At 46.1% G+C, this 20,528-nt stretch overlaps 1 protein-coding gene across 6 annotated transcripts in view; it reads left to right on the plus strand.

Annotated features, from left to right (window-relative positions):
• The window catches only part of LOC137361309 (NACHT, LRR and PYD domains-containing protein 3-like), a 145,907-nt gene that overhangs the window by 8,473 nt on the left and 116,906 nt on the right, over positions 1-20,528 (plus strand). For all 6 annotated transcript variants that reach the window (XM_068026193.1, XM_068026194.1, XM_068026197.1 and 3 more), the window contains exon 3: positions 6,321-6,437. The gene's annotated coding sequence lies outside the window, so the exon portion shown is untranslated. The remainder of the gene's footprint in view (positions 1-6,320; positions 6,438-20,528) is intronic.

Below are 20,528 nucleotides of genomic sequence, written 5' to 3' on the forward strand. Positions count from 1 at the left end.
AAAGGGCCAATTTTAACTTTCGCTCATCTCTTCCTGCTGACATACTATGGAAATGTTTACAATCTGTTTTATGTCTCTTGCCAGTTTCTTGGTCCTCCTTTGCAGAATTATAAAATCCTTCAAATCTGAGACTTACTACACGTTTTGGCAACATTTATAAGCTACTTCTTCTGATCCAGTACCAACTCCCCTTGTTAGCCCCAGTGCACCACTTTTTCTGTGGTTTTTCTGGCTTAACAATTAATATTTATTGAAAATTATGCATTCATTCTTTAAATGCTAGTCATTGTTGCCTACCATAATAACTTTTAATGTAGTTTCCCAATCTACCTTGACCACCTCACCCCTCATACCTACGAAGTTTGCTTTGTTTAGACTTAAGACTCTAGTTTCAGACTTAACTAAATCACTTACAAACTCAGTGCAAGTTGTTACCCTTCGCTAGAGGCCCCTTTCTGCCAAGGTTAGATAGATAGATAGAGATACACCACTGAAAAAGCCCCAACCATCAACCACCCATTTATACTAATCCTACACTAATCCCATATTCCTACCACATCCCCACCTGTCCCTATATTTCCCGACCATCTACCTAAACTCGGGGCAATTTATAATGGCCAATTTACCTATCAACCTGCAAGTCTTTGGCATGTGGGTGGAAACCGGAGCACCCGGAGGAAACCCACGCAGACACAGGGAGAACTTGCAAACTCCACACAGGCACTACCCAGTATTGAACCCGGGTCGCTGGAGCTGTGAGGCGGCGGTGCTAACCACTGCGCCACTGTGCCGAAATCTAGCGCTAAGGGCCACAGAGTTAATTGTAACTTAATTTAGCAAGGATTTAATAAGTATTTTAAATTAATTTATTAATTAGTGCTAGAAATATCAGTTAGAGGGGATGTGGGAGGTCCGTGACGCTTCCAGTGTTCCGGACAACGACATCTGTAGGAAGTGTACCCAGTTGCAGCTCCTCACAGACCGCATGGATCGGTTGGAGCTGCAATTGGATGCACTTAGGAGCATGCAGGTGGCGGAAAGCATCATTGACAGGAGTTTTAGAGAAGTGGTTACACCCAAGGTGCAGGCAGATAGATGGGTGACCGCTAGAAGGGGCAGGCAGTCAGTGCAGGAATCCCCTGTGGCTATCCCCCTCTCTAACAAGTATACCATTTTGGATACTGTTGGGGATGGCCTATCAGGGCAGAGCAGGGCATCAGCAGCCAGAGCAGTGGCACCACAGCTGGCTCTGTTGTTCAGCAGGGTGGGACAAAGAGCAGAAGAGCAATAGTTATAGGGGACTCTATAGTCAGGGGCACAGATAGGCGCTTCTGTGAAAGAGACTCCAGGATGGTATGTTTCCTCCCTGGTGCCAGGGTCAAGGATGTCTCTGAACGGGCAGGGGGCATTCTGAAGGGGGAGGGTGAACAGCCAGAGGTTGTGGTACACATCAGTACCAATGACATAGGCAGGAAGAGTGATGAGGTCCTGCAGGGGGAGTTAGGTAGTAAGTTAAAAGACAGGACCTCTAGGGTTGTAATCTTGGGATTACTCCCTGTGCCACGTGCCAGTGAGGCTAGAAATAGGAAGATAGTGCAGCTGAACACGTGGCTAAACAGCTGGTGTAGGAGGGAGGGTTTCAGATATCTGGATCATTGGGATCTCTTCTGGGACAGGTGGGACCTGTACAAGAAGGACGGGTTGCATCTAAACTGGAGGGGCACAAATATCCTGGCTGCGAGGTTTGCTAGCGTCACTCGGGAGGGTTTAAACTAGTGTGGCAAGAGGGTGGGAACCAGAGCAGTAGGTCAGCAGGTGAAATAACTGAGGGGGAAGCAGTAAATAAGGCCAGTAAGACTGAGAGGAAGAGTAGGCAGAGAGATGTTGCTGAGCACAGCTGGACTAGTGGTCTGAAGTGCATTTGTTTCAATGCGAGAAGCATAACAGGTAAGGCAGATGAACATAGAGCTTGGATTAGTACTTGGAACTATGATGATGTTGCTATTACAGAGACGTGGTTGTGGGAAGGACAGGATTGGCAGCTAAACATTCCGGGATTTAGATGCTTCAGGCGGGATGGAGGAGGATGTAAAAGGGGTGGGGGAGTTGCATTACTGGTTAAGGAGAATCACAGCTGTACTGCGGGAGGACACCTCGGAGGGATCATGCAGTGAGACAATATGGGCAGAGCTCAGGAATAGGAAGGGTGCAGTCACGATGTTGGGGGATTACTACAGGCCTCCCAACAGCTAGCGGGAGATAGAGGAGCAGATATATAGACAGATTTTGGAAAGATGTAAAAGCAACAGGGTTGTTGTGGTGAGTGATTTTAACTTCCCCTATATTGACTGGGACTCACTTAGTGCTAGGGGCTTGGATGGGGCAGAATTTGTAAGGAGCATCCAGGAGGGCTTCTTGAAACAATATGTAGATAGTCCAACTAGGGAAGGGGCCGTAGTGGACCTGGTATTGGGGAATGAGCCCGACCAGGTGTTCGAAGTTTCAGTGGGGGAGCATTTCGGGAACAGTGACTTGTGGGTAAAGACAAGAATAGTCCTTGGGTGAAGGTGCTAAATTGGGGGAAGGGTAATTCTAACAATATTAGGCAGGAACTGAAGAATTTAGTTTGGAGGTGGCTGTTTGAGGGTAAATCAACATCTGACATGTGGGAGTCTTTCAAACGTCAGTTGATTAGAATCCAGGACCAGCATGCTCCTGTGAGGATGAAGGATAAGTTTGGCAAGTTTCGGGAACCTTGGATATTGTGGGATATTGTGAGCCTAGTCAAAAAGACGTCTGCAAACACGACATGAAATCGTGTGACATTGATCACAAGTCGTGGGAGTCAGTTGCCAGCATTCGCCAGAGCTGGCGGGCAGCCATAAAGACAGGGCTAAATTGTGGCGAGTCGAAGAGACTTAGTAGTTGGCAGGAAAAAAGACAGAGGCGCAAGGGGAGAGCCAACTGTGCAACAGCCCCAACAAACAAATTTCTCTGCAGCACCTGTGGAAGAGCCTGTCACTCCAGAATTGGCCTTTATAGCCACTCCAGGCGCTGCTTCACAAACCACTGACCACCTCCAGGCGCGTATCCATTGTCTCTCGAGATAAGGAGGCCCAAAAGAAAGAAAGTCAAAAAGAAAAAGGAAACGTTCGTAAAGGCTAGAAGGCTGGGAACAGACGAAGCCCTTGAAGAATATAAAGAAAGTAGGAAGGAACTTAAGCAAGTGGTAGTCGATGGAAAGTATTCAGCATGGAGCTCGGTGACCAGTGGTGTTCCACAGGGATCTGTTCTGGGACCTCTGCTCTTTGTGATTTTTATAAATGACTTGGATGAGGAGGTGGAAGGCTGGGTTAGCAAGTTTGCTGATGACACGAAGGTTGCTGGAGTTGTGGATAGTGTGGAAGGCTGTTGTAGGTTGCAACGGGACATTGACAGGATGCTGAGCTGGGCTGAGAAGTGGCAGATGGAGTTCAACCTGGAAAAGTGTGAAGTGATTCATTTTGGAAGGTCGAATTTGAATGCAGAATACAGGCTTAAAGACAGGATTCTTGGTAGTGTGGAGGAACAGCGAGATCTTGGGGTCCATGTCCATAGATCGCTCAAAGTTGCCACCCAAGTTGATAGGGGTGTTAAGAAGGCGTATGGTGTGCTGGTTTTCATTAACAGGGGGATTGAGTTTAAGAGCCGCGAGGGTATGCTGCAGCTCTATAAAGCCCTGGTTCGACCACACTTGGAATATTGTGTTCAGTTCTGGTCGCCTCATTATAGGAAGGATGTGGAAGCTTTAGAGAGGGTGCAGAGGAGATTTACCAGGATGCTGCCTGGACTGGAGGGCATGTCTTATGAAGAAAGATTGAGGGAGCTTGGGCTTTTCTCATTGGAGCGAAGAAGGATGAGAGGTGACTTGATAGAGGGGTACAAGATTATGAGAGGCATAGATAGAGTGGATAGCCAGAGACCTTTTCCCAGGGTGGAAAGGGCTATCACCAGGGGGCATAATTTGAAGGTGCTTGGAGGAAGGTTTCGGGGAGATGTCAGAGGTAGGTTCTTTACACAGAGAGTGGTGGGTGCGTGGAATGCGCTGCCAGCAGTGGTAGTAGAAGCAGATACATTAGGGACATTTAAGTGACTCTTGGATAGGTACATGGACGATAGTAAAATGAAGGGTAGGTAGTTAGTTTGATCTTAGAGTAGGTTAAAGGTTCGGCACAACATCGTGGGCCGAAGGGCCTGTACTGTGCTGTACTGTTCTATGTTCTATGTTCAAGGAGTCAGAAGGGCTAAAAGGGGTCATGAAAAGTCATTGGCAAACAGGATTAAGGAGAATCCCACGGCTTTTTATACGTATATAAAGAGCAAGAGGGTAGCCAGGGAAAGGGTTGGCCACTCAAGGACAGAGGAGGGAATCGATGTGTGGAGCCAAAGGAAATGGGCAAGTTACTAAATGAGTACTTTGCATCAGCATTCACCAAAGAGAAGGACCTGGTGGATGATGAGTCTCGGGAAGGGAGTGTAGATAGTCTGGTTCATGTCGATATCAAAAAGGAGGAGGTGTTGGGTGTCTTGAAAAACATTTAAGGTAGATAAGTCCCCAGGGCCTGATGGGACCTACCCCAGAATACTGAGGGAGGCAAGGGAGGAAATTGCTGGGCCCTTGACAGAAATCTTTGTATCCTCATTGGCTACAGGTGAGGTCCCAGAGGACTGGAGAATAGCCAATGTTGTTCCTTTGTTGAAAAAGGGTAGCAAGGATAATCCAGGAAATTGCAGGCTGGTGAGCCTTACGTCAGTGGTAGGGAAATTATTAGAGAGGATTCTTCGGGATCGGATTTACTCCCATTTGGAAACAAATGGACTTATTAGCGAGAGGCAGCATGGTTTTGTGAAGGGGAGGTCGTGTCTCACTAACTTGATCGAGTTTTTTGAGGAAGTGACGAAAATGATTGAAGGAAGGGCAGTGGATGTTGTCTACATGGACTTCAGTAAAGCCTTTGACAAGGTCCCTCAAGGCAGACTGGTACAAAAGGTGAAGTCACACGGGATCAGAGGTGAGCTGGCAAGATGGATACAGAACTGGCTCAGTCATAGAAGACAGAGGGTATCAGTGGAAGGGTGCTTTTCTGAATGGAGGGTGTGACTAGTGGTGTTCCGCAGGGATCAGTGCTGGGACCTTTGCTGTTTGTAGTATATATAAATGATCTGGAGGAAAATGTAGCTGGTCTGATTAAGTTTGCGGACGACACAAATGTTGGTGGGGTTGCGGATAGTGATGAGGATTGTCAGAGGATACAGCAGGATATAGATCGGTTGGAGACTTGGGCGCAGAAATGGCAGATGGAGTTTAATCCGGACAAATGTGAGGTAATGCATTTTGGAAGGTCTAATGCAGGTGGGAAGTATACAGTAAATGGCAGAACTCTTAGGAGTATTGACAGGCAGAGAGATATGGGTGTACAGGTCCACAGATCACTGAAAAGTGGCAGCGCAGGTGGGTAAGGTAGTTAAGAAGGCATACGGTATGCTTGCCTTCATCGGTCGGGGCATAGAGTATAAAAATAGGCAAGTCATGCTGCAGATGTACAGACCCTTGGTTAGGCCACGCTTGGAATATTGCTTACAATTCTGGTCACCACACTACCAGAAGGACGTGGAGGCTTTGGAGAGGGTACAGAATAGGTTTTCCAGGATGTTGCCTGGTCTGGAGGGTATTAGCTTTGAGGAGAGGTTGGATAAACTCGGATTGCTTTCACTGGAACGACAGAGGTGGAGGGGCGACATGATAGAGGTTTACAAAGTTCTGAGCGACATGGACAGAGTGGATAGTCAGAGGCCTTTTCCCAGGGTGGAAGAGTCAGTTACTAGGGGACATAGATTTAAGGTGCGAGGGGCAAAGTTTAGAGGGGATGTGCAAAGCAAGTTTTTTACACAGAGGGTGGTGAATGCCTGGAACTTGCTGGCAGGGGAGGTGGTGGAATCAGATACGATAGCAACGTTTAAGAGGCATCTTGACAAATACATGAATAGGAAGGGAATAGAGGGATACGGACCCCGGAAGTGCAGAAGGTTTTAGTTTAGACAGGCATCATGATCGGCGCAGGCTTGGAGGGCCGAATGGCCTGTTCCTGTGCTGTACTGCTCTTTGTTCTTTGTTCACCAAAGCACCAGGTATGATTATATTTTGTATCCAAACATAATAATAATTGTATAATATGAGAATTTGTGACTATGTACTTGCTATTAATGATTATTATTTGATTTATTAACCATTTACAATGGGATATAAGTGTATTACTCCGTTTTATTTAATTCATTCTCAGGATGTGAATGTCACTGACAAGGCTGGCATTGATTGTCCATCACTATTTGCCTTGATGCAATTGAATTACTTCCTCATCCACTTCAGAGGACAGTTACCTGGAGTCATACAAGAGCTGGTAAGGATCACAGTTTCTCTTCACTTTCACCAACATGACCGCTTCATGATCAGTTTTGCTGATGTCTTTTTTTAAATTTTGGGATTGGAAGTTATTTCAAATTCTCAAGCTGCAATGGTCAGATTTGGAGTCACATTCTCTGGATTGTTGGTCAAAACCTCGGGATTACCAGTCCAGTAACATAACCACAACATGATCTTACATAATACTGGGCAAAATTATTTATTGTGGCCCTTTGAAATACGTCGTAGTAGACAAAGTGAAGAAAGGTCGAGCGCTGAACAAGATCAGCAATGTCTCTCCATCATAGCTCACTACTTTGTTGACATTGTGGATTATTTTAATGAGTCAATTTCCAACTGCATGATGGTGGGGACTAGACTAACCATTTCATTGAAATATATTTAGTGGTGTGAAACACATTGCTGGATGTTAATTGTTATTACACTTGCAGATTTTGTAACTTCCCTGTAACTACTAAAAGAGATGGAAATACTGGGTGTAATTTTCACTTTGGATAAGACCCATACCATGTAGTGGAAGTAAAGGGAAGAATACGGGGTTGGTCACTAGGTACAGACTCAGTTCTTATTCATTACAGAACCCCCAAAGCTGAAGGGGATGAGTATAATTTTAACTTTGGCCAGTGGTGTAAACATGCGATACTGAATCAGACACCCATTATACACTGTACCCGATCTTCTATTCCATTTAAGTTAATATCAATGTCTCCCGTTTTACACCATCACTCAGTGAAAATCACCCTGGTGTTCCTCGATTGAAGTATTATTCCACCTCTGTCTTCAAGAATGTTGTCAACAAGTTGTTCTTCACTGTGAATGTCCCTCTGTATAATCTGTAATTTGTGGAATATTTTCTCTCTCTCATGCTGACGGTTAATTTGTTGGTGATTCTCATCCTCTCCCGAGGAAATTGCCATTTCTCTAAATGCCTGACTAACTAACTGATAGTAATGGGCACAGCAGATCTGACAATTGTTCTTTATATAATACTGTGGCAGATCAATCATATCTATTTCATCTTTGCTCCCTTGTTGTACAGCCTCCCGTGCACAATCCATCTGGTTTTGTACTGCAGGGCCATTGTAATGCAGACCCCCACCTGCCAAGAATGAGGAAAATTAATTTCGCCACTTGAACATTGATTTTAAACTGTTGGTGAAGAAAGAACAGGCTTTAGAAAATTGCCAGATTTTAGCTGGAGAGACATATTAGCATATTAACAGCAGTGCTTAAAAGGACATTCAATTCACAATGTAGTTCTGATTTCCAGACATTGAGGGTGAGGGAAGAGAACGTTTCAGGTTAACTGCTAAGATGCCCGAATACACAAACAGACGTGGTCAAACCAGTTTAGTCACATGACTAGCTAGCTGTTGCAGCATTTGAACTGGCCACAGAACTTTGAACTGATCAGAAAAGCCTGTGCTCTGGGACTGAAGCAGAACCTCCTCTCCTGGCTGCTCTCCTCTCTTTCTATTGAATTGAATCTTGTGAAGACATGTGAACCTCAAAGAGAGACAAGTCTCTTACGTGGAACAAGGTTGAAGAAGAATATTAGGTCACAATGAAAAGTAACAGCAGCCTACAAAGACTCGACAGGGAGCTGGAAACACAGAAACAGAAACAAGAAACCCCCTTCAGAGACTGCCTCAAACCTTTCACCTTATACTTTCATCTCTTTTGAGCATGCTGCTGTGTTAGAAATAAATCCGAATTTATTTTGTGCATGGAAATGTTTAGTCTTGACAAAAACACTGATTGCAGAAATGAAGTATTGGTGAAAGACAAACATACAACATTACGAATTAGTAGCAGGAGTAGGCCACTCGGCCCCTCGAGCCTGCTCCGCCGTTCAACAAGATCATGGCTGATCTGATTGTAACCTCAACTCCACATTCCCGCCAATCCCCAATTAACTTTCATCATCTAGCTTATCAAGAATCTATCTATCTCTGCCTTAAAAATATTCAAACACTCTGCTTTCAACACCTTTTGAAGAAGAGAGTTCCAAAGACTTTCGACCCTCTGAGAGAAAAAATTTCTCCATATCTCTGTCTTAAATGGACGACCCCTTATTTTTAAACAGTGACCACTTGTTCTAGATTCTCCCACAAGAGGAAACATCCTTTCCACATCCACCCTGTCAAGACCCCTCAGAATCTTATATATTTCAATCAAGTCGCCTCTTACTCTTCTAAACTCCAGTGGATACAAGCCTAGCCTGTCCAACCTTACCTCATAAGACAACCCGCCCATTCCAGGTGTTATTCTAGTAAACCTTCTCTGAATTGCTTCCAATGCATTCACATCCTTCCTTAAATACACAGTACTCCAGATGTGGTCTCACCAATACCCTGTCTAGCTGAAGCATAACATCCCTACTTTTGTATTCAATTCCCCTCACAATAAACAATAAAATTCTATTAGCTTTCCTAATTACTTGCTGTACCTGCATACTAACCTTTTGTGATTCATGCACTAGGACACTCATCCCTCAGCATCTCAGAGCTGTGCAATCTTTCACCATTTCGATAATATGTTTCTTTTTTATTCTTCCTGCCAAAATGGACAATTTCACATTTTCCCACATTATACTCCATTTGCCAGATTTTTGCCCACTCACTTAACTTATCTATACTCCTTTGTAGAGTCCTTATGTCCTTTTCACAACTTTTTTCCTACCTATCTTTGTGTCATCAGCAAATTTAGCAACCATACCTTTGGCCCCTTCATCCAAATCATGAATATAAATTGTAAAAAGTTGAGGCCCCCGCGCCGATCCCTGTGGCAAACCACATATTACATCTTGCCAAGCAGAAAATGATCCATTTATGCCTACTCTCTGTTTCCTGTTAGCTGACCAATCTTCTATCCATGCCAAAATGTTTCCCCCTACACCATGAGCTTTTATTTTACAAAGTGATTATTGACAATGCAGCCAGCATTGTGCAGATTGACTCCTACTCTCTGTGCATGCGCTACGTTCCGCATTGCCAGGACTGACTGGCGCATGCGCAGATGACGTCATTGCGTAACGCGGGGAGAGAGCAGGGGTGGGGGAATCGCGGAGAGCGCGGCCGGAGACCTTGGTGGTGGCGGGTGAGGTCTCCTCCCCGCCAGCTCGCTCACTTCCCCCCCCCACCCCCAGCCACCCGCTCACTTCTGCCCCCTCCCCACCACCACCACCACCACCCTGTACGCTCGCTCACTCCCTCCGTCCCCAGCCTGCTCGCGCTTTCCCTCCGGCCGTTGTGTGCTGCCATGTGTTAAGGTTGTCTTTGTGTGATTATTTGAGCAGCGCCATCTTTAGCCCTGGCAGCTGCCTGACGTTGCAGACTGTGACGTTTTAGTGGCACAGGCTACATTTGCGCATGTGCCACTGCAGTGCCTCCTAGTGGTTGCGTTGTCAGCAAACACAGCCTTTATTTTACACAATAACCTTTGATGTGGCACCTTATCAAATGCCTTTTGAAAATCCACGTATATCCACCGGTTTGACTTAATCTACAACACAAAGAACTCCAGTAAATTGGTTAAACATGATTTCCCTTTCACAAAATCATGTTGACTCTGCCTGATTACCTTGAATGTTTCTAAGTGCCCTGCTATGGCATTTTTAATAGCTTCTAACATTTTTCCTATGACAGATGTTAATCTCAGCTGAGTGCAGCTCCAACAACACCCAAGAAGCTCAACACCACACAGGACAAAGCAGCTTGACTCATCAGCACCCCATCTACCACCTTAAGCATTCACTCCCTCTACCACTGGTGCACAGTAGCAGCAGTGTGTACCATCTACAAGATGCAGTGCAGCAACTTGCCAAGGCTCCTTTGACAGTACCTTCCAGCCCCATTATCTCGACCACCTACAAGGCCAAGCATAGCAGATGCATGGGAATGCCACCATTTGCAAGTCACAGAGTCGTACAGCATAGAAACAGGCCCTTCGGCCCACTGCGTCCATGCCAACCATAATGCCTATCTATACTAATCCCACCTGCCTGCATGAATTTCATATTCCTCTATGCCTTGCTAATTCAAGTACCTGTCTAGATGCCTCTTAAAAGTTGCTACTGTTCCTGCCTCCAACACCTCCTCAGGCAGCTCATTCCAGATACCCACTATTCTTTGTGTGAAAAATTTACCCCTTTGATTCCCTTTAAACCTCCTCCTGCTCACCTTAAATCTATGCCCTCTAGTTTTAGTCACCCCTGCTATGGGAAACAGACTCTGGCTATTACCCTATCTGTACCTCTCATAATTTTATATACCTCTATCATGTCCCCTCGCAGCTTTCTTCGCTCCAGGGAAAACAGACTCAGCCTATCCAATCTCTCTTTATAACGCAAGCCCTCCAAACCAGGCAACATCCTTGTGAATCTTATCTGCACCCTCTCCAGCTTAATCACATCTTTGTTGTAGTGCGGCGACCAGAACTGCACACTACTCCAAATGCGGTCTAACCAACGTTATGTACAACTGTAACATGATGTCCCAACTCTTGTACTCAATGCCTCAGCCGATGATGGCAAGCATGCCATACGCCTTCTTCACCACCCTGTCTACCTGTGTTGCCACTTTCAGGGAACTGTGTACTTGCACCCCAAGGTCTCTCTGCTCAACAACAATCCCCAGGGTCCTGTCATTCACTCCATATGTCCTGCCCTGGTTTAACTTCCCAAAATGCCTCACTTCACACTTGTCTGCGTTAAATTCCATTTGCCACTCCCTTGCCCACTTTCCCAGTTGATCTATATCCTGTTGTAACCTTAAACAACCTTCTTCACTGTCCACTATACCACAAATTTTGGTGTCTTCTGCAAATTTACTAATCATGCCCCCTACATTCGCATCCAAGTCATTAATATATATGACAAACAACAGAGGGCCCAGCACCGATCCCTGCGGCACACCACTGGTCACTAGCCTCCAATCTGAAAAACAACCCTCCAATACCACCCTCTGCCTCGTATCACCAAGCCAATTTTGCATCCAATTTGCTAGCTCACCCTGGATCCCATGTGTTTGAACCTTCCAGACCAGACTACCATGCGGGACCTTGTCAAAGGCCTTGCTAAAATCCATGTAGATGACATCCATCGCCCTGCCCTCGTCAATCCTCTTGGTCACCTCCTCAAAAAACTCAATCAAATTCGTGAGACATGATTTCCCACGCACAAAGCCATGCTGACGATCCCTAAACAGACCTTGCCTTTCCAGATGCATATAAATCCTGTCTCTCAGAATCCCTTCCAATAACTTTCCCACCACTGATGTAAGGTTCACTGGCCTGTAGTTCCCTGGCTTATCCCTGCTGCCCTTCTTAAATAAAGGCACAACATTAGCTATCCTCCAGTCTTCCGGTACCTCACCCGTGGCTAACGATGATACAAAAATCTCTGCCAGGGCCCCAGCAATCTTCTCACTTGCTTCCCATAGCATCCTAGGATACACCTGGTCAGACCCTGGGGAATTTTCCTCCACTTCCCTCTGACTATTGGGGTGGCCTATAGTATAATCCCATCAAAGTGATCACCCCTTTCTTAATGTGCTTCAAAACCTCCAACACCTCCTCCTTTGAAATGTTGATATGCTCCAGGACATTGGTGTTCCCTCCCTTGAACTCACTAGCTTCCATGATCTTCTCCATGGTAAATACGGATGAGAAATATTCATTTAAGACCTCGCCCATTTCCCATGGCTCCACACATAGATTGCCACACTGATCCTTAAGGGGACCTACTCTTTCCCAAGCTACCCTTTTACTCTGAATATACTTATAGAATCTTTTAGGATTCTCCTTCATCTTAACTGCCAGAGAAATCTCATGGCCCCTTTTCGCCCTCCTAATTTCTTTCTTAAGTGTACTCCGACATCCCCTATACTCCTCGAGGGACTCGCTTGATCCCAGCTGCCTATACCTGATATGTGCCTCCTTCTTTGTCCTGACCAGACCCTCAATATCCCTCATCAACCAAGGTTCTCTAAACTTGCCAGTCCTGCCAGCCTTGCCCTTCCATCTAACAGGAACATGCAGGCCCTGAACTCTTCCTATCTCACTTTTAAAAGCTCCCACTTGCCAGACTTCCCTTTACCTGTAAACAGCCTCTCCCATTCAACTTTTGAGAGTTCCTCTGTGATGCCATCAAAATTAGCCTTCCCCCAATTTAGGACTTCAACCTGAGGACCAGTCCTTTCCTTTTCCATAACTATCTTGAAGCTAATAGTTATGGTCACTGGTCATAAAGTGCTCCCCCACTGAGACATCAACCACCTGCCCAGCCTCATTTCCTAAGAGGAGGTCGCGTGTAGCCCCGTCTCTAGTCGGGCCATCCACATACTGCTTCAGAAAACTATCCTGGACACACTTAACAAATTCTTCCCCATCTGATCCCTTCACACTAAGGCAGTCCCAGTCAATATTCTCTTTGGTCTCCTTGTCTCGACAGACAATGGGTGAGCACCTGGAGGTGGTCAGTGGTTTGTGAAGCAGTGCCTGGAGTGGCTATAAAGGCCAATTCAAGAGTGACAGACTCTTCCACAGGTGCTGCAGATAAAATTGGTTGTCGGGGCTGTTACACGGTTGGCTCTCCCTTGCGTTTCTATCTTTTTTCCTGCCAACTGCTAAGTCTCTTTGACTTGCCGCACTTTAGCCCCGTCTTTATGGCTCTGGTGATTGCTGGCAACTGACTCCCATGACTTGTGATCAATGTCACAGGACTTCATGTCACGTTTGCAGACGTCTTTCAAACGGAGACATGGACGGCAGGTGGGTTTGATACCAGTGACGAGCTCGCTGTACAATGTGTCCTTGGGGATCCTGCCATCTTCCATGCGGCTCACATGGCCGAGCCACTTCAAGCAACGCTGGCTCAGTAGGGTGTATATGCTGGGGATATTGGCCGCCTCGAGGACTTATGTGTTGGAGATGTGGTCCTGCCACCTGATGCCAAGGATTCTGCGGAGGCAGCGAGGATGGAATGAATTGAGACGTCGCTCTTGGCTGACACATGTTGTCCAGGCCTCGCTGCCGTAGAGCAAGGTACTGAGGACATAGGCTTGATACACTCTGACTTTTGTGTTCCATGTCAGTGCGCCATTTTCCCACACTCTCTTGGCCAGTCTGGACATAGCAGTGGAAGCCTTTCCCATGCGCTTGTTGATTTCTGTGTCGAGAGACAGGTTACTCGTGATAGTTGAGCCTAGGTAGGTGAACTCTTGAACCACTTCCAGAGCGTGGTCGCCAATATTGATGGATGGAGCATTTCTGACATCCTGTCCCGTAATGTTCATTTTCTTGAGGCTGATGGTTAGGCCAAATTCATTGCAGGCAGCCGCAATCCTGTCAATGAGTCTCTGCAGACACTCTTCAGTGTGAGATGTTAATGCAGCATCGTCAGCAAAGAGGAGTTCCCTGATGAGGAACTTAGACGGGCAAGGTTCAACAATCTGCCATCTGATCTTGTGTGGAGGAAAATTCCTTCATCTGAATACTTGAACACTTGTGAAAGCAGCAGGGAGAAGAAGATCCCAAACAGTGTATATCAGGGAAGTCAATATTAGGGAAGTTAAAATCACCTACTATTACAACCCTATAATTCCTTCACCTATCTGTGATTTCCCTACATATATGCTCCTCCACTTCCCTCTGACTATTGGGGGGCCTATAGTATAATCCCATCAAAGTGATCACCCCTTTCTTATTTCTAAGGTCTACCCATATGGCCTCGCTGGACATTCCCCCCGGGATATCCTCTCTAAGTACTGCCGTGATGTCCTCCCTAATCAATAGTGCAACTCCCCCTCCTCTCTTACCTCCACCTCTGTCACGCTTGAAGCATCGGTACCCCGGAACATTGAGCTGCCAGTCCTGCCCACCCCTCAACCACGTTTCCGTAATAGCTATAATATCACAATCCCATGTACTGATGCATGCTCTGAGTTCAGCTGCCTTACCTGTAAGGCTTCTTGTATTAAATTAAATGCGGTTTAGCCTACCAGACATTCCACGCTCCCTGTCCTGCCTGCCCCTGCCCGGCCTGCCTACTGGACTTGCTTGCTCTAACCTCTACATTTGCCTCAACTATCTCATCTGAGAGACTACTACTTTTGGTCCCAACCCCCTGCAAGACTAGTTTAAACCCTCTCGAGTAGTGCTAGCAAACCTCCCCGCAAGGATATTGGTCCCCTTCCAGTTTAGATGCAATCCGTCCTTCTTGTACAGTTCACCTCTGCACCAGAAGAGATCCCAATGATCCAAATAGCTGAAGCCCTCCCGTCTACACCAGCTCTTCAGCCACGCATTCATTTGCCTAATCCTCCTATTCCTACCCTCACTAGCACTTGGCACAGGGAGTAATCCTGAGATTACAACCCGAGAGGTCCTACTTTTTAACCTTCTGCCTAACTCCCGATATTCACTTTGCAGGACCTCATCTCTCTTCCTGCCTATGTCGTTAGTACCAATATGGACGGCGACCTCTGGCTGCTCACCCTCCCCTTTCAGAATGTCCTGCAGCCGCTCCGAGACATCCTTGACCCTAGTACCAGGGAGGCAACATACCATCCTGGAGTCTTGTTTGTGGCCACAGAAACGCCTATCTGTACCCCTTACGATAGAATCCCCTATCACTATAGCTCTTCCAACCCTTTTCCTCCCCTGCTGTGCAGCAGAGCCCTCTGTGGTGCCACGAACCTGGCTGTTGCTGCTTTCCCCTGGGAGCTCATTCCCCCCAACAGTATCCAAAGCGGTATATCTGTTTGAGAGGGGCATGGCCACAGAGGACTCCTGCACTACCTGCCTGCACCTACTACTCCGTCTGGTGGTCACCCATCTCTTTTCTGCCTGTGCAGCCATTACCTGCGATGTGATCACCTCACTAAAGGTGCTATCCACGACGTCCTCAGCATCGCGGATGCTCCACAGTGAATCCACCTGCAGCTCCAGCTCTGCAATGCGGGTAGTCAGTAGCTGCAGATGGATACACTTCCTGCACACATGGTCGTCAGGGACACTGGAAGCGCATCTGATTTCCCACATTGTGCAGGAGGAGCAGATCACAGGGCTGAGCTCTCCTGTCATGACTTACCCTTAAGTTAATTAATTACTCCCTTAATTAAAAAAAATACAAATTATACAAGGGGCCTCGTTCTACCCACTTCAATCTAAAGTCTTCAAAAAAAAACACTTTAGTAGTACTCACCTTATCACCAGAGGTTATATTTTCAACAGAAAAAACGAGTGTCCCTCCAAGTCACACATCATAATGACTTGGAATTCTGTCGCCATTCCTTCACTGTCGCTGGGTCAACATACTGGAACTCCCTGCCTCACAGCACTGTGGATGTACCTACATCACATGGACTGCAGTGGTTTATGAAGGCGGCTCACCACCGCCTTCTCAATGGCAATTAGGGATGTGAAATAAATGCTGGCCATGACCACAATGACCACATCCCATGAAAGAATTTTTTAAAAAATCTAATTTTGCTTATTCACTGCATGCGCTGTCTATAACTGGGGACTGAAGATAGAGACATGTGGAATGAACTGTTACTAACTGGGGACTGAACCTTGAGTCATGAGGAATGAACTGTTACTAACTGGCGACTAAACCTTGAGACATGGGGAATGAACTGTTAGTAACTGGGGACTGAACCTTGAGACATGGGGAATGAACTGTTACTAACTGGGGACTGAACCTCGAGACATGGGGAATGAACTGTTACTAACTGGGGACTGAACCTTGAGACATGTGGAATGAACTGTTACTAACTGGGGACTGAAGATAGAGACATGGGGAATGAACTGTTACTAACTGGGGACTGAACCTTGAGACATGGGGAATGAACTGTTACTAACTGGGGACTGAACCTTGAGACATGTGGAATGAACTGTTACTAACTGGGGACAGAACCTTGAGACATGGGGAATGAACTGTTACTAACTGGGGACTGAACCTTGAGACATGTGGAATGAACTGTTACTAACTGGGGACTGAACCTTGAGACATGGGGAATGAACTGTTACTAACTGGGGACAGAACCTTGAGACATGGGGAATGAACTGTTACTAACTGGCGACTGAACCTTGAGACATGGGGAATGAACTGTTACTAACTGGGGACAGAACCTTGAGACATGGGGAATGAACTGTTACTAACTGGGGACTGAACCTTGAGACATGTGGAATGAACTGTTACTAACTGGGGACAGAACCTTGAGACATGGGGAATGAACTGTTACTAACTGGGGACTGAACCTTGAGACATGTGGAATGAACTGTTACTAACTGGGGACTGAACCTTGAGACATGGGGAATGAACTGTTACTAACTGGGGACTGAACCTTGAGACATGTGGAATGAACTGTTACTAACTGGGGACAGAACCTTGAGACATGGGGAATGAACTGTTACTAACTGGGGACTGAACCTTGAGACATGGGGAATGAACTGTTACTAACTGGGGACTGAACCTTGAGACATGTGGAATAAACTGTTACTAACTGGGGACTGAACCTTGAGACATGGGGAATGAACTGTTACTAACTGGGGACTGAACCTTGAGACATGTGGAATGAACTGTTACTAACTGGGGACAGAACCTTGAGACATGGGGAATGAACTGTTACTAACTGGGGACTGAACCTTGAGACATGTGGAATGAACTGTTACTAACTGGGGACAGAACCTTGAGACATGGGGAATGAACTGTTACTAACTGGGAACTGAACCTTGAGACATGTGGAATGAACTGTTACTAACTGGGGACAGAACCTTGAGACATGGGGAATGAACTGTTACTAACTGGGGACTGAACCTTGAGACATGGGGAATGAACTGTTACTAACTGGGGACTGAACCTTGAGACATGTGGAATGAACTGTTACTAACTGGGGACAGAACCTTGAGACATGGGGAATGAACTGTTACTAACTGGGGACAGAAGCTTGAGACATGGGGAATGAACTGTTACTAAATGGGGACAGAACCTTGAGACATGGGGAATCAACTGTTACTAACTGGGGACTGAACCTTGAGACATGTGGAATGAACTGTTACTAACTGGGGACAGAACCTTGAGACATGGGGAATGAACTGTTACTAACTGGGGACTGAACCTTGAGACATGGGGAATCAACTGTTACTAACTGGGGACTGAACCTTGAGACATGTGGAATGAACTGTTACTAACTGGGGACAGAACCTTGAGACATGGGGAATGAACTGTTACTAACTGGGGACTGAACCTTGAGACATGTGGAATGAACTGTTACTAACTGGGGACTGAACCTTGAGACATGTGGAATGAACTGTTACTAACTGGGGACAGAACCTTGAGACATGGGGAATGAACTGTTACTAACTGGGGACTGAACCTTGAGACATGGGGAATCAACTGTTACTAACTGGGGACTGAACCTTGAGACATGTGGAATGAACTGTTACTAACTGGGGACAGAACCTTGAGACATGGGGAATGAACTGTTACTAACTGGGGACTGAACCTTGAGACATGTGGAATGAACTGTTACTAACTGGGGACAGAACCTTGAGACATGGGGAATGAACTGTTACTAACTGGGGACAGAACCTTGAGACATGGGGAATGAACTGTTACTAACTGGGGACTGAACCTTGAGACATGGGGAATGAACTGTTACTAACTGGGGACTGAACCTTGAGACATGTGGAATGAACTGTTACTAACTGGGGACAGAACCTTGAGACATGGGGAATGAACTGTTAGTAACTGGGGACTGAACCTTGAGACATGGGGAATGAACTGTTACTAACTGGGGACTGAACCTTGAGACATGGGGAATGAACTGTTACTAACTGGGGACTGAACCTTGAGACATGGGGAATGAACTGTTACTAACTGGGGACAGAACCTTGAGACATGGGGAATGAACTGTTACTAACTGGGGACTGAACCTTGAGACATGGGGAATGAACTGTTACTAACTGGGGACTGAACCTTGAGACATGGGGAATGAACTGTTACTAACTGGGGACTGAACCTTGAGACATGGGGAATGAACTGTTACTAACTGGGGACTGAACCTTGAGACATGTGGAATGAACTGTTACTAACTGGGGACAGAACCTTGAGACATGGGGAATGAACTGTTAGTAACTGGGGACTGAACCTTGAGTCATGGGGAATGAACTGTTACTAACTGGGGACAGAACCTTGAGACATGGGGAATGAACTGTTACTAACTGGGGACAGAACCTTGAGACATGGGGAATGAACTGTTACTAACTGGGGACAGAACCTTGAGACATGGGGAATGAACCGTTACTAACTGGGGACAGAACCTTGAGACATGGGGAATGAACTGTTAGTAACTGGGGACTGAACCTTGAGTCATGGGGAATGAACTGTTACTAACTGGGGACAGAACCTTGAGTCATGGGGAATGAACTGTTACTAACTGGGGACAGAACCTTGAGACATGGGGAATGAACCGTTACTAACTGGGGACAGAACCTTGAGTCATGGGGAATGAACTGTTACTAACTGGGGACAGAACCTTGAGACATGGGGAATGAACTGTTACTAACTGGGGACTGAAGATAGGCACATGTGGAATGAACTGTTACTAACTGGGGACTGAACCTTGAGACATGGGGAATGAACTGTTACTAACTGGGGACTGAACCTTGAGATATGGAGAATGAACTGTTACTAACTGGGGACTGAACCTTGAGATATGGAGAATGAACTGTTACTAACTGGGGACAGAACCTTGAGATGTGGAGAATGAACTGTTACTAACTGGAGACTGAACCTTGAGATATGGAGAATGAACTGTTACTAACTGGAGACTGAACCTTGAGATGTGGAGAATGAACTGTTACTAACTGGAGACTGAACCTTGAGATATGGAGAATGAACTGTTACTAACTGGAGACTGAACCTTGAGACATGGGGAATGAACTGTTACTAACTGGGGACTGAACCTTGAGACATGGGGAATGAACTGTTACTAACTGGAGACTGAACCTTGAGTCATGGGGAATGAACTGTTACTAACTGGGGACTGAACCTTGAGACATGGGGAATGAACTGTTACTAACTGGAGACTGAACCTTGAGTCATGGGGAATGAACTGTTACTAACTGGGGACTGAACCTTGAGTCATGAGGAATGAACTGTTACTAACTGGGGACTGAACCTTGAGTCATGGGGAATGAACTGTTACTAACTGGGGACTGAAGATTGAGACATGGGGAATGAACTGTTACTAACTGGGGACTGAACCTTGAGTCATGGGGAATGAACTGTTACTAACTGGGGACTGAACCTTGAGACATGGGGAATGAACTGTTACTAACTGGGGACTGAACCTTGAGTCATGGGCAATGAACTGTTACTAACTGGAGACTGAACCTTGAGTCATGGGGAATGAACTGTTACTAACTGGGGACTGAACCTTGAGACATGGTGAATGAACTGTTACTAACTGGGGACTGAACCTTGAGACATGGGGAATGAACTGTCACTAACTGGGGACTGAACCTTGAGACATGGGGAATGAACTGTTACTAACTGGGGACAGAACCTTGAGACATGGGGAATGAACTGTTACTAACTGGGGACAGAACCTTGAGTCATGGGGAATGAACTGTTACTAACTGGGGACTGAACCTTGAGTCATGGGGAATGAACTGTTACTAACTGGGGACTGAACCTTGAGACATGGGGAATGAACTGTTACTAACTGGGGACAGAACCTTGAGACATGGAGAATGAACTGTTACTAACTGGGGACAGAACCTTGAGACATGGGGAATGAACTGTTACTAACTGGGGACTGAACCTTGAGTCATGGGGAATGAACTGTTACTAACTGGGGACAGAACCTTGAGACATGGGGAATGAACTGTTACTAACTGGGGACTGAACCTTGAGACATGGGGAATGAACTGTTACTAACTGGGGACAGAACCTTGAGACATGGGGAATGAACTGTTACTAACTGGGGACTGAACCTTGAGTCATGGGGAATGAACTGTTACTAACTGGGGACAGAACCTTGAGACATGGGGAATGAAC

Source organism: Heterodontus francisci, unplaced genomic scaffold, assembly GCF_036365525.1.
Source record: "Heterodontus francisci isolate sHetFra1 unplaced genomic scaffold, sHetFra1.hap1 HAP1_SCAFFOLD_506, whole genome shotgun sequence".
In the NCBI taxonomy this organism is placed as follows: domain Eukaryota; kingdom Metazoa; phylum Chordata; class Chondrichthyes; order Heterodontiformes; family Heterodontidae; genus Heterodontus; species Heterodontus francisci.